This window comes from Ovis aries, chromosome 3, assembly GCF_016772045.2.
Source record: "Ovis aries strain OAR_USU_Benz2616 breed Rambouillet chromosome 3, ARS-UI_Ramb_v3.0, whole genome shotgun sequence".
In the NCBI taxonomy this organism is placed as follows: domain Eukaryota; kingdom Metazoa; phylum Chordata; class Mammalia; order Artiodactyla; family Bovidae; genus Ovis; species Ovis aries.
In genome coordinates, this window is record NC_056056.1 from 199,769,229 (window position 1) to 199,784,531 (window position 15,303).

Genomic DNA, 15,303 nt, shown 5'->3' on the forward strand with positions numbered 1-15,303 from the left:
TAATTCTGCTTCCCAATTGAATGAACAGATGTTCCTTTTAAAACTTAATTAGTTAATCAAAATATGTTTATTGGGACACATTTCATAGATTATAGCACTCTTTTGGTTACTATGAAATCAGTGAAAATGTAGAGGATATAAAATACCAAGCTGTAAAATATGAAACCATAAGCTAATTTTAATGATATAGTTCATGTAAGAAGTATATAATAGGTGTTAAAGAAGGAGGAGAATTTAATTTCTCTACATCTTTTTAATAAAATTTTTAATACCTATGGGAAAGTTGGAGGAATAATACAATGAACATCCATTTTTGCTTCATTTGAATTCACCAGTTGTGAGCATTTTACCACATTTGAATTCACTTTTTCTCCCTCTTCCTCCCTTCCCACCTATATGTTTCGTGTGTGTGTGTGTGTGGGGGAAGGGGGGATGTGAATGTATATGTACATATATTTTATTTTTCTGTGTAGGTATATATACATATAATGCTTTTTTTCCTTCTATTTCACAGTGAGCTGCAGATGTCAAGATATTTCATTACTGATTAAGTATCTCCTAAGATCAAGAACATTCTCCTACATAATCACTAGGCTATTTTTATACTAAATTTTTAAACACTGATTCAATGTTATCATCAACGACATAGTCCAGTTAAAATGTTTTTTTTTTTTTTCATTTGTACTGCCTGTCCTTTTGTTTGTTTGTTTGCTTGTTTATTTGAGATTGGAACTTTGAAAGAATGACTTCATCCCTCTGTATGTTGTGAAAACAAAGTAAAACTTTTAAAACTTTCTCAGTGAAATCTCATTGCAAATCTGTGTTGTTGGGATTTCTGTGGTTTAAAAACACTTTTTGTAAACCCCGCTGGAAGGATCGATTTCTGCTCTTTATTGCTTTAATCATCTTAGTGTATATTTATGGGTCCACTTAGAATATTTCATCGTCTCTCTGGTGAAACAGTGTTGGTTAGACTACGTTGCTAATGTTAATCAAGTTCATGATATTTAATTCCTCTGTGGGCTGTACATTTTCACCTGTTACTTGCTCTCAGACTGAATATTTAGCAACATTTTCTTCCATGTAACTTTGGTTACAGGAAAAATTCCATGAGAGAGTGAATGAATCAATTAACAATTTAGAAAAGTAAACCAGAATACAACTCTGGCTGCTTCATAATCGTATGAAAATATCAAAGTAATTCTGTCTAGCTGGGGAAAAAGCAATGAAAAAATAAATGAGTTTGGCAAAGTATAAAATTTTGAGAGGCCCGCGGTGATAGAAGGCCTGTGTGTTTAACTCTGGAAGTGTGAGATAAATGTGAAGGAACATAGGACTGTTTAAGAGATGGAAAAAACTGCAGAGGGTAGAGTTGTTGGAGAGACAAGGAGGGAGTATTAGGATATTCCTGGACACTGGCAGACGGGAAAGGAGGGGAGAGGTATAAGTGTGGGCTTGTGTGGTTAGAAAAGAGACTAGTTTAAGGATTTGCTGAGTGGGAAACTCATAGACTGAGACCCAGTTGCTGCAGGTGGCTTCAAGATAGAGACTTAGGTGGGAGAAGGAGAGGGTGGGATGATTGGAGAGAATAGCACTGAAACCTGAACATTACCTTATGTAAAATAGATAACCAGTGTGCGTTCGATGCATGAAGCAGGGCCCCTAAAGCCAGTGCTCTGTGACAACCTAGAGGGATGGGCTGGGGAGGGGGGTTCAGGATGGAGGGGACGCATGTATATACCTATGGCTGACTCATGTTGATGTATGGCAGAAACCATCAAAATATTATAAAGTAATTATCTTCCAATTAAAAGAAATAAATTTAAAAAGTAATAAAAAAGAGGAGCTGGCTTTCCAAAATCTTCACACAAAATGTATTGGCTTGCAGGCAGGCCCTAAAAGGCTCTGAAAGTGCTCATGTGTGAGTAATGCCATCCACATGTACCTTTGATAGACAGCATTTGTCGAAGCTGTTCTGACATCTTTGCCTTCTAGGATCTAGCAGTCTTGACCTCAGGACAGTTTTCTGCCTGTGCCCGCATCAGACCTATGTGATATCTGGGTTGAGGGGATAGCAAAGGGAGGAACTCGGTTCCAAAGGCTTAGGCTTCCGAGGGGAAGCCAGACTCCCTCCCGTCACACCTGGGAGAGGTGAAGTAAAAAGTGACTGAGTTGCGGGTTGCCTGGCATTATCACATCACAGCATCCCATGACCAGCTGCTCAGCCAGCCTGCATCTCTGCCTCTATCACTTGGGGAAAAAAGTTAATATTGTTGCTTGTAGAGATTTCTTTTTCTTTGCAGGAAGTGGAATGGGAGATTTCTTTCCCATATTTCATTCACATTTTTTAGCTAAAAAAAATTTTTATAGACAGTTTGCTTGGAAAACTTGGGACTGGATGTTCAGGGAAAGGAGTCATCATCTTCAGTTATGGAAGAAGAGTTTGAGAGTTATTTGGACGTCTTTACCGCTGCTAGCATACATTACTCTGTTTGCCCAGGACCTTGAGAGGAGTAGCTACTCACTTATTCCTCATTGATTACCAAGCCATGCCAACTGCTCTATTCCCAAACCAGCTACTAAATGAAACAGGACTGTGCTATTAACATGACTCATCCTCCCTGAGTGTTTTCCCCTGTATTTCAGATTTATAATTCTGTGATGTGCAGAGGTTCAGGATTTCCATTCCTGCTCTTCTCTTTCCGGCCAAGCTCATGATCCCTGCCAGCTCCATCCTTTCCTTCATCTGCCTGCAATTTTGGTTTGAGTTCTGGACTCTCTGGGAGTTTATAGAACAGAGTCATTGAAACTCTCTTTTTCCAAATGGGACAAGTGTCTTAATTGAGGTCAGGCCAACACCTACTGTGACAGAATCTTCCCCTCATCCCCCCTGGCACAGGGAGAGAACTCACAGAGGAGAAGAATGGTGTGAAACTGTGTCTCCAAACAGCGTCCACTGGGATGAAGCTAATGCCCAGTTGGAGACACAACACAGTGACTCTCTTGCCAGGCTCTGTTGTTCTGCTTGGTCCCAAGCCAGATGGCAGCTTGGTGGGTGAACTGTTGGCTCTGGCCTTCCCCCGGACCCCCTCAGGTCTGGGATGAAATGCCCAGCTGTCCCTTCCCTTGCAGGAGTTACTTTGTGGAAACAGTAACTATCCTCACTGTTACTTAACATTTACATCATTTTTTTTTTTTAAACTCTGTAATTGCTGTGCTACCAATGCCATTTTATTGGTAGCATGAAAGCTTTAAATTACCTGCTAAAATTCAAGAATGGAGTCCATTTAGTACCAGACTATTTAAGTATTAAAACAGTTCTGGCATGAGCATTATAGGGGAAGTGAGAGGATCTGAGTTAGATAAAACGAGTGTAGTTCATGTACTATATTTAGTTATTTTTGATCACTAGAAATACTTCTACTGAGATTTGCTTTAATTAGTTTTAGTACCTTCTACTTTTTAGCCATTTTCTGACATCTGTAAGACAGAAATGTGCATCCAAGGTCTTATTTAAGTTGAAATACATCCACTGCATCTGCTGGTACTTATGCTTTTGTGCCTGAATTGTATTATCGTATTAATTACTCCTTATCTCAATAATGGTAGTGTCATTTATAGCTGTTATGATAAGTTTTCAGTCCTCAAAGTTGGAGGTATATGAAAAATTCAAGAAGGAATTCTGGAAAAGGAGAAAAGACCTTGGTCATTTCACAGAGCTTCATCTATATAGAGACAGTAAAGAATCTGCCTACAAATGCAGGAGACACAGGATATGAGGGTTCAATCCCTGGGTTGGGGAGATGCCCTGAGAAGGAAATGGCAACCCACTGCAGTATTCTTTTTTTTTATTTTTATTTTTACTTTATTTTACTTTACAATACTGTATTGGTTTTGCCATACATTGACATGAATCTGCCACGGGTGTACATGAGTTCCCAATCCTGAACCCCCCTCCCACCTCCCCACTCCAGTATTCTTGCTTGGAGAATTTCATGGACAGAGGAGCCTGGCTACAGTCCGTGGGGTCACACGGAGTCAGATATAACTGAGCGACTTGCACTTGGCTTTCTATGACTAGGATGCATTATTAGTACCATTCTTACAACTGCATTTTATTTAATTTTTGCTTTTAAAAAATATTTTTGAAAAGAAGCAAGAGCCCAACGACTTGATTGATAATATTTCTTTTCTTAAAGTCTTTAGTGAATTTTAGTTACAATATTGCTTGATTTATATTTTGTTTTTTTTTGGCTGTGAAGCATGTGAGGTCTTAGCTCTCCGACTAGGAATTGAACCCCTGCATTGGAAGGCAGAGTCTTAACTACTGAACCGCCATGGATATCCCTATTGATACTATTTCTGAAGCTCATCAGTGTTTCTTTGTTGTTGTTCAGTTACTTAGTCGTGTCCAACTCTTTGAGACCCGATGGACTGCAGCACACCAGGCTTCCGTGTCCTGTTTCTAGATGTTTCTAGATAAGGCCAGATTACTTTGGTAGACTGGGAAGAAAACAGTTTTTCTGCCAGCCCATGCTGGAGTCTCTTGTTCACCACTGGATTTGCAGCTCAAGGAAATATCCTGATTTCCTGAGGTTCCAGTTACAGCCTGAGTCACATTTCTTAAGACACCAATGCTATAAATAAATTACGATTATCCTACACATGCCCCTTCCACCATAATGTAACTGAAATGATGCAACTAATATTGTTGATGTCATTAGAAAAATAATGTTTCCCTGCCTTCCTCATAGGATTTTATGAAATGAAATGAGTTAGTAGATTAAAAAGTTTTTAAGACATTATAATGAATAACATAAATATATATGCCTCAATAACAAGGCATTATGATTATGGTTATTGATGTTATTACAGTTAATTTTCTGTTACTTTTATCATTCAGTTCAGTTCGGTTGCTCAGTCATGTCCAACTCTTTGCGACCCCATGAACCGCAGCATGCCAGGCCTCCCTGTCCATCACCAACTCCCAGAGTCCACCCAAACGCATGTCCATTGAGTTGGTGATGCCATCCAACCATCTCATCCTCCATTGACCCCTTCTTCCCCTGCCCTCAATCTTTCCCAGCATCCAGGTCTTTTCAAATGAGTCAGCTCTTCGCATCAGGTGGCCAAAGTATTGGAGTTTCAGCTTCAACATCAGTCCTACCAGTGACCACCCAGGACTGATCTCCTTTAGGATGGACTGGTTGGATCTCCTTGCAGTCCAAGGGACTCTCAAGAGTCTTCTCCAACACCACAGTTCAAAAGCATCAATTCTTCGGCACTCAGCTTTCTTCACAGTCCAACTCTCACATCCATACATGACCACTGGAAAAACCATAGCCTTGACTAGATGGACCTTTGTTGACAAAGTAATGTCTCTGCTTTTTAATATGCTATCTAGGTTGGTCACAACTTCCCTTTCAAGGAGTAAGCGTCTTTTAATTTCATGGCTGCAATCACCATCTGCAGTGATTTTGGAGCCCAGAAATAAAGTCTGATACTGTTTCCATTGTTTCCCCGTCTATTTGCCACGAAGTGCTCTTTTAGCATTACTGACAATAATACATCAATATTATTTATATCTTTGCTGTTGGAGTATAATTTCTCAGGCCCATCTCTTTTACTTCCTAACAAACTTATCAGGAAAGGAAAGGTAATTTAAAATATATCATTGGGGATTTTTTTTCCTTTTCTTAAAATAATCTGATATTCAGTATAATGATATTTCTGATTCCAGGGCCCTGAATTTCTTTTCCCCAAAAGCTTTTTTGAGATACAGTTGGAAAATAAAATGGTATATATTTGAAATGTACAGTGTGGTGGCTTGATACACTTAGGTGTTGTGAAATGATTGCCACAGTCAATTAATATATCTACCATCTCTCACAGTTATCTTTTTTTTTTTTTTTTGATGTGGTGAGGATACTTCCGATTTACTGTCTTAGCAAATTTCAAGTATACAGTACAATATTCTTAACTCTAATTACCGTGCTATTGGATCCCCGGAACCTATTCATCTTATAACTGAAAGTTTATACTCTTCAACCGGTATCTTCCCCAATGGATCTGTGGTAAAGAAGCCACCTGCATCACAGGAGATGCAGGTTTGGTCCCTGGGCCAGGAAGATTCTCTGGAAGAGGAAATGGCAACCCACTCCAGTATTCTTGCCTGGAGAACCCCATGAACAGGAGCCTGGAGGACTACAGTCCATGGTGTCACAAAGAGTCAGACACAACTGAGTGACTTCACTTTCACTGTTCTCCATAGTGACTGTACTAGTTTGCATTCCCACCAACAGTGTAGGAGGGTTCCCTTTTCTCCACACCCTCTCCAGCATTTATTGCTTGCAGATTTTTGGATTGCAGACATTCTGACTGGTGTGAAGTGGTGCCTCATTGTGGTTTTGATTTGCATTTCTCTAATAATGAGTCATATTGAGCATCTTTTCATGTGTTTGTTAGCCATTCGTATGTCTTCTTTGGAGAAATGTCTATTTAGTTCTTTGGCCCATTTTTTGATTGGGTCGTTTATTTTTTTGGAATTGAGCTGCATAAGTTGCTTGTATATTTTTGAGATTAGTTGTTTGTCAGTTGCTTCATTTGCTATTATTTTCTCCCATTCAGAAGGCTCTTTTCACCTTGCTTATATTTTCCTTTGTTGTGCAGAAGCTTTTAATTTTAATTAGATCCCATTTGTTTATTTTTGCTTTTATTTCCAGAATTCTGGGAGGTGGATCATAGAGGATCCTGCTGTGATTTATGTCTGAGAGTGTTTTGCCTATGTTCTCCTCTAGGAGTTTTATAGTTTCTGATCTTACATTTAGATCTTTAATCCATTTTGAGTTTATTTTTGTGTGCGGTGTTAGAAACCAGTAAATATTTATTGAATGGGCATTTGGAGAACACACTGAATTGACTGGTTTGAATGAAAGACACTTTAAAGTGAACTTTTAAAGACTGGGATCATCATAGCGTTGTTGACTGCCATAGTTTCATATATTGGATTAGCCAGAAAGTTCAGGTTTTTCATAATACCTAATGGAAAAACCCAAATTAACTTTTTGGCCAACCAACATTTTTGCTGAATGAATAAGTATTGGGGTTAGTGGAGTTGGAGGCTTCCCTGGTGGCTCAGATGGTAAAGAATCTGCCTGCTATGCAGGAGACCTGAGTTTGATCCCTGGGTTGGATAGATCCCCTGGAGAGGGGAATGGCTACCCACTCCAGTATTCTCGTCTGCAGAATTCCATGAACCTGGCTGGCTATAGTCCATGAGGTCACAAAGAATCGGACGTGACTGAGCAACTAACAGTCAAGTTGAGTCTGGAATGCTGAAACTGAAAATGTAGAATCTCAAATGCTGAGACAAGGACTTGGTTTTTATTATGACAAGGAAAGAAGCAGAGTTCTGGATCTTATTGTTTACTTTTGATGTCTAAATGTGATCATTTTGTTCTCTGTGTATGCTTATTTGATCTGAGGCATTTGGGAAGAATATCCGTTTGATATCAAGGAAAAGAAGAGATATTTTTTATATAAAGTGCTCTTTCTTTGAGTTAAAGTCCGGTATCTAATGGACATGTTTCTAAAACATGCTTTTGAAAGTTGCTTGAATGGATAGCCAACATGTTTTTACACCTCAATAGTAGAAGTATATTTCTATTCAATATTCTGTGAATAATTGCTACGGTTTGAAGTACTCAACAAAGTGGGGAAAGGCATCCACTGTTTTGGCTGTGTTGGGTCTGCGTTGTAGCATGTGGGCTTTTTATTGCAGTGTGCAGGCTTCTCTAGTGGTGCATGGGCTTAGCTGCCCTGTAGCACATGGGATCTTAGTTCCCCGATCAGGATCAAACCCATGCACCCTGCATGGATTGGAAGGGAGAGTTTTAACCACTGGACAACCAGGGAAGTCCCCCGCTCTTCCCCTTCTTGCTTGTTTTGGCACCCTATGGTGGTAAGTAGTTATTTATTGCTTGAAGTTCCTTGACTCTGGGTGACAGGCTGTCAGATTCACCTCTTCGTCTACCATTGTCTCTGGACTCTGACATGGACCATGTTAGGTCATAGATACTTTTAAACACTGCTACTCTGGGGAAGTAAAACCTATTCAGATGATAAACCAAATGATCTAATTGAAAGTGAAAGTTTTAGTTGCTTAGTTGTGTCCGACTCTTTGTGACCCCATGAACTGTAGCCTGCCAGGCTCCTCCATCCATGAAATTCTCCAAGCAAGTATACTGGAGTGGGTTGCCATTCCCTTCTCCAGGGGATCTTCCTGATCCAGGGATTGAACCCAGGTCTCTTGTATTGCCCTCTGAGCCACCGGGGAAGGAGAACTTATCTTGATAGTAACACTTAGAGGAGTTTCATCTTGAGTTTTGTCTTCATTGAGTACTTGGACTGCTGCTTGTCAAATCAAATTATCCCTGATTGAAATAAACAGTTTCATGTATAGGTAGAGATTTTGCCTCTGCATATGTGTGTGTGTCTGCCATGGGATAAAGTATAAAGCCAGGCTTACTAATCAAGGGCAGTTGCTTCTGCCAGTTATGAATAAAACTGGAGTTGGAATGAGGGCGGTGATGTGGCAAACACACACCGAGCACCAGAGTGGCAGGTGTGTCCTCTGCAGGGTGGGAGATCACTGTAGCGCTTGGCTCCCTGCTCTCACCTTACCTTTATCCAGGCATCCGGCACGTTTAGAAAGATAGCATCCAATTCTCTGGGCAGTCTTCCTCAGCAGGAGGAAATAGGAAAGTTATCATTAAAAGTCACTGGACATAGGAGACAAAAAGCAAAGGGCTTGGAGGCTTCTGCAGTGTCAGTTTCATATGGTTGGAGATTCATTATTCTTAGGTGAATTATTACAGTCAGTCTAGATTTTGTTTACACAGAAGAAACTAATTCTTTTTAGACTTACTGGTATATTGGAGCATCACTCAAATCTTGGAAACCAATCTTGGGAAACCTAGAGGATAAATAGGAAAGTAACCATTTATAATCTCAGCATACAGAGACAGTCGCATCTGATTTTAATGATGAACAATATATATATATATTTTTTCAACCGTGTTGGGTCTTAGTTCCAGCACCCAGGATCTTTGTTGCACCATGCAGACTCTTCCACTATGGCCCGCAGGCTTAGTTGTCCAGTGGTATGTGGCATGTTAGTTGCCTGATCAGGGATCGAACCCTCACCCCCTGCATTGCAAAGCAGATTCTTAACCTCTGGACTATCAGGGAAATCCCTATAGTTTGTTCCAAGGAGGATAATTTGTCTTCCCACTATTACCACTGTCATGATTGTTGTCATCATCACCATCAAATATTTATGATTCATTTCCTTGCTGTAATCACAGCAAGTTCTGGGAAGAGTAGAGAAGATAAATAAATGGAAGATGTGGTTTCTTCTTTTAAAGAGATAATTTTCCTTTTTTTTTTTTTTTTTTTTTAGTTGCTAAGTCACGTCCGACTCTTTGCAACCTCATGGACTGTAGCCTGCCAGGCTCCTTTGTTTATGGGATTTTCCAGGCAAGAATAGTGGAGTGGATTGCCATTTACTTCTCCAGGGGATCTCCCCAACCCAGGAGGACTGAACATATTTTCTGGAAAAATAAAATTATGATATATGATTTATTCATTCAATAGATGATTATTGAACTCCCTAATGTGCCACACTGTACTCAGTATTTCAGAAATAGGTGTTCAATCAGATGTAGTTTGTGCCCTTGAATTTACAGACCAGGGGAAGTGATAGACACTCAGTAAGGATTTCAATAACTTATAATGTGTGAATTCTCAGTGAGGTGCCACACAAAGCTAGGGCTGTAGGAAGATATTGTGTTAACAGATACACTGAATAACATATTGGACAGAATGAAAGCATTCTTTAAAGTCCTTTCTTATGTTGTCCTTCAGTGAGAGCCTGAGGCATATGTAACCTTACATAGTCAAATAGTCAGTGTGTTCTGTCTGTACATTACATCCTGCTGTTCCCCAAAATCACACGGATGGAGCTGGAGAAACTGTGTTTAGTGGGCCTTAAATTCTCTCTAGTGTCATATGTCTTAATATTTGTTTTCATTAAAGGAGTTTAGCATCAACATTGACAAGTGCGTAAAGTGCTGATGTTTTGTGCTGTGGATTGCAGACAAGACTGTATGTTTTTTTACTGCAAATTGCCAGGTGTCAAGGTTAGCATTTCAGTGTGAAATCTGGGAAGGCTGATCTTGATTTGTTTCTTGGCAATAGATGTTTCTGCCTCTGCAAGGAGGGAACTTGAATGAAGGAGAAAAAAGCTTAGGTCCATTATGCCTTGCATATTAATATTTTGTCTTCACCTGCCAAGAAACTTGTTGCAGAATAGAATTTTATATCTAATTATTCCATTTAAACCAACATGTTATACTTTGTTTTCTTTATATCTGGTGAAAGAAATGAGAACTTGTTTGTTGTTGTTTTTTAGTCGCTAGGTCATGTCTGATTCTTTGCAACCCCATGGACTGTAGCCCACCAGGCTCCTCTGTCCATGGGATTTCCAAGGCAAGAATATTGGAGTGGGTTGCCATTTTCTTCTCCAGGGTACTTATTTGTACCTTATTTGAGTTGTTCAGTTCCCCAGTGAAAAACACCAAGAGAGCTGTGGAAATTCTCTCCCAGGAGATCTTTCAGGAAAGGTGTTCAGATACTTAACTGCCTGAAATTGTTTGTGTAGAGTTTTGTGTGTCCTCCTTAGAAAAGCAAGATGTCTGAAAATTCAGACTTAGGAAATTGGTATCATTAAGGATAATTTTTCTCTTACTAATCCTACTCACTTTTGTTTTCTTACTAGGTGGTATATATTTGATAATAAAGACAACTGTGAGTATTCGATTTAAGAATATTGTTACATAATATCTTAATTTGTATCTGTGAAGCATTTTTCAAAAACACTTTTACATTGTATCATTGCAACCTCAGAGGTCTTATACAGTAGAGGAGGCTGGTGTTATGATTATTCTCATTTTCAGTTCAGTTCAGTCGCTCAGTCGTGTCCGACTCTTTGAAATCTGAGGATGAAAGGTGATAAGACTTGCCTATGGCTATGAGTTATTATTATGGGTTTGGCACAAGCCTTTTGCTAGTAAATTCTTTGCTCTTTTTAGTGTGTGTGTGTGTGTGTGTGTGTGTGTGTGTGTGTGTGCACGCGCGCATGCATGTTAGTCACCCAGTCATGTCTGACTCTTTGCAACCCCGTGGGCTGTAGCCCACCAGGCTCCTCTGTGAAATTCTCCAGGCAAGAATACTGGAGTAGGCAGCCATTCCCTTCTCCAGGGAATCTTCCTGACCCAGCGACTGAACCCTGGTCTCCTACACTGCGGGCAGATTCTTTACCAACTGAGCCACCAGGGAAGCCCTTTAGTGTGTATATGAAGCACTAGTTCTGTTTCTATGTCAGAATCAGGGCAACACAGATCCTAGAGAACTGGATGATATCTCTGGGCCATTGGTTTCTTTTTTCTGGCAACTGAATGACGACTTGGGGATGTGAAAATATATTTGGAGCGCCTCCCAAATTATTATATCATCAATTTCTTACCAGTGCAGCCTTGTAGATGGTAATTGGGAGTTCTCAGGTCACTTCACAAAAATAATTTCACTTGTCAAATGACTGAATTGGTATTACTGGAACTAACTTGCTTCTCATAAAATAACATGGTTTGATGTTAAAAATAGGTTGAGTTTCTAGGAAACGGTTAATGTACTGAGATTAAGAACTTTCATGTGACCACATTAGCTATATATAATATCCAGTTCGGTCCAGCAATGATAAATTAGACTGCACAGTTTGAAGAACCAAAACAAAATTAGTTGATTAACTACTGAGTCCTTATATTGGAGCCACAGCCTGTGTAGATTGAGTTTTAGAGTTAACAGGGCCAAATACGTACAGCAAATATAAAGTTCCTAGGAAGGTAAAAGAGGATTGCCATTGAGGGTTACTAGTTTCAGTACTATTTCATATATTGAAATAATTTTATCTTGTAGTTCTAGTTTAAGAAATTCATTTTTTTTCCTGAATATTTACTGCATACAAAATCTGTGGTGACTGTGGAGAATTTGCTAATGTCAGAAAAGGACAAAGAGAAAAAAAATCCCTGGTATGCCTTCTCTTTGAGAATGTCTTTAATGAGAGGAGAGGGTGACATCATTTCAGGAAAAGGAATTGTCTGTAGGGCACTGGAGGGACTGACAAAATTCAGGAGCATGAGAGAAGCTGGTGATCAGAGCGAATGCCTTGGATGACAACTGTAGATGAGGTTGATTAGCTAAGTTGTGGCATGGCGGACCATGAACTCCAGTATAAGAGGCTTGTTGTTCTCATGGTAAGGGACTGCATTACTTTTCCTTCCCAGGACTCATGTTTTCCAGGTAAGGAAACCTAGTTGAGCTACTCAGATGAGTTAGTGGAGGAATTGAGGCTGAAATCCAGGCTGCTTGATTATTAAACTAATTTTGTTTTTATTAAGTGACCTAATATGTTGCCACTGGACAGCAGAATAGAAGCAGTGCTTTTTCCTTTTAATATTTTTTTTGGCTGCACTGCATGGCATGTGGAACTTCCTGGACTGGGAATCGAACCTGTGCCCCCTGCAGTGGAAATGTGGCATCTTAACCATTGGACCACTGGGGAAGTCCACAGTGCTTTTTAAGAGTTAATTATTTTCTCAGTCTTATAAAAAGAATTAGATGAGGAAATTGTCTGTAGTAGGAAGACCAGTTAAGCTTATTTTGATCACGAGGTGATGTTGAGTGGAAGATTAAAGTAAATGAGGATATTTGAAGAGTAACCTTGTTTTGTGCAGAAGATCAGGTTCAGTGTTGAATAAATTAGGACATAAAGGAGAAATGTTTTATTAGGTAGGCAAGATATGGGGCTGCAGGGGGAAGAGTAGGGGATGGAGATAGCAAGTTTGGGATGGACATGTGCACACTGCTGTATTTAAAATGGAGAAGGGAACAAGAACCTACCGTAGAGCACAGGGAACTCTGCTCAGTGTTATGTGGCAGCCTGGATGGGAAGGGGGTTTGGGGAGAATGGATACATGTATATGTATGTCTGAGTCTCTTTGTTGTCCACCTGAAACTACTATTGATTAACACCATTGTTAATCGTTTGTACTCCAATATAAAATAAAAAGTTAAAGAATATGGGGCTGATACTACTCTACAGATAATGAGGATTGACCTGTAGGACAGCTTGTATTATAGGGCTAATCTCTTCACACAGAACAGTTGAGGGCAATTTAATTCTAGAAAATCTCCCTAAGACTGTTGCATCAAGGAAAAAAAAAAAATCTGTTAGATGAGCTGCTGAGTGAAAGAGCTGGTTCATTGACTGGTGTGGGTTGGCTCACCTTAAAAAGACCTTTGTGGGCCTGACTGTATGATGCTTCTTTTCTTCCAGTAAAATTATTAGTTGGATAGGTAGCCCCATGTAAAAACTACGTGTTACATTAAATGGTGAACTCTTTAGCCATTGCTAGAGTGGCTTTGCAATACTTTATGATATGATCACATGTTTTATCATGATTGTGATTCAGGTTAATAGCAGTTAACTAGTTTTATTTGGCAATGTATTTGCCCTAGTCATTGATCATTTGTTGTTTTTAAACTTCTGTGTATCTCCGAAACCAAATATGATAGCTGGTGGCATTTCTACTAAAAGGTAGTGACCTGGAGCTACTATCTATTAATAAATGGTTCATGAAAAATTTAAAGAGAGGGCCAATATCTTTGTTTACCTTCTCTTTGTGTATTTCCAAGGCTTTTCAACATATTTGTTAATTTTATATTTTACTAACCAATGTATTCATTAATTTTATTTTTTACTAACCAGTTTACTTAAATTCTTGGTTCTAGGTACTTTCCATAACCTATGTTCCAGCATTTATCACACTGTGTTGTCATTATCTGCCTGGGTTTGAATCCAAGCTTCACGCTTTGTTGTTGTTGACTCACTGAGTTGTGACCGATTCGCTCCCAACCCCATGGACTGTTACCCAGCAGGCTCCTTTCTCCGTGGTATTTTCCAGCAAGAACATTGGAGCAGGTTTCCTATTTCTTGCTCCAGGGGATCTTCCCAACCCAGGAATTGAACCTGTGACTCCTACCGTGTCTCCTGCATTGCAGGGGTTCTTTTACCACTGAGCCAGCTTGGGCTTCCCTTGTGCTTAGTAGCTGCAAGATATTCAAATTCTCCATGTTTCCATATTCTCATATCTAAGATAGGACAGTATTTTCTTTACATCATGGGCTCACTGTGAGAATTAAATCATCAAATATGTCAAATACTTAAAGAGGTTGGCACATAACAAGCTCTTAGATATTAGTTCTTGCTACCATTACTGAACTGTTTCACTTTCTCTCCTGTTCATTCTTATATGCCCTGGACCTAGAACTGTCTGCTATCAAGAAAACCTTCAAGGATGAATTGAATAAGGAAGGGGGCTGGGAAGGTATTCCAGGGCACCTCATGGTGGGGATCAGGAAGAGGCCAGCTCTTTTTTCACAAGTGCTATCCTAGGTGGCTCTGTGGTAAAGAACCCACCTGCCAATGCAGGAGACGTGGGTTCGATCCCGGATCCAGGAAGATCCCTTAGAGAAGAAAATGACAACACACCCCAGTATTCTTGCCTGGAAATTGCCATGGACAGAAGAACCTGGCGGGCTACAGTCCATGGGGTTGTAAAGAGTTGGACATTACTTAGCGACTGAACAACAACATTTCCTGTTTTGCTTGGTTCCACTCTAGGTGAAGACGTCTTTGACTTCCTGTTACTGATCCCCTGTATGATGTTGTAAAGAAAACTGCTGGCTGATCTAGGTTGGGAGTGGCTAATAGCTTCCCAGTAGCTTTTATACTTGAAGAAATATGTGCTCACCAAACACCTCTCTCCTGGTGGCAGTATTTTTGTTGCCATCATGAAGAGAAGGATGGAGCAGGCTACGTAATTTGTAGGGCCCAGAGCAAAATGAAAAGAGGGGTGTCCTGCTTGGGTGGAAAAGTCAGTCCCTCTTTCTCATGGACTGCCATGCCAAACTACTGAGAGTGGGCAAGAGGATGCTGTGAGTCATACCTAATAGGCTGTGGTGCTACCAGCTAGGATGTGGATGGCCAATGTTTCTTCTCCCTGTCTCCCAGCAGTCCAGTTACTGGCTTTGGTAAGGAGATATTAGGAGGTGGGATTCTTCATGAACCAAGGCTCTAAGCCAAGCCTTATCATCCCATTGGACTTCATGTACCAAACACAGATT

The 15,303-nt window shown here is 40.0% G+C and overlaps 1 protein-coding gene across 7 annotated transcripts in view; it reads left to right on the top strand.

Moving 5' to 3' along the window:
- The window catches only part of EPS8 (epidermal growth factor receptor pathway substrate 8), a 213,212-nt gene that overhangs the window by 35,218 nt on the left and 162,691 nt on the right, over window positions 1–15,303 (top strand). For 2 of the 7 annotated variants that reach the window (XM_060413375.1, XM_060413379.1), the window contains exon 2: window positions 10,838–10,866. The exons of the other annotated variants lie outside the window; for them this stretch is intronic. The gene's annotated coding sequence lies outside the window, so the exon portion shown is untranslated. The remainder of the gene's footprint in view (window positions 1–10,837; window positions 10,867–15,303) is intronic. 7 annotated transcript variants of the gene reach the window in all.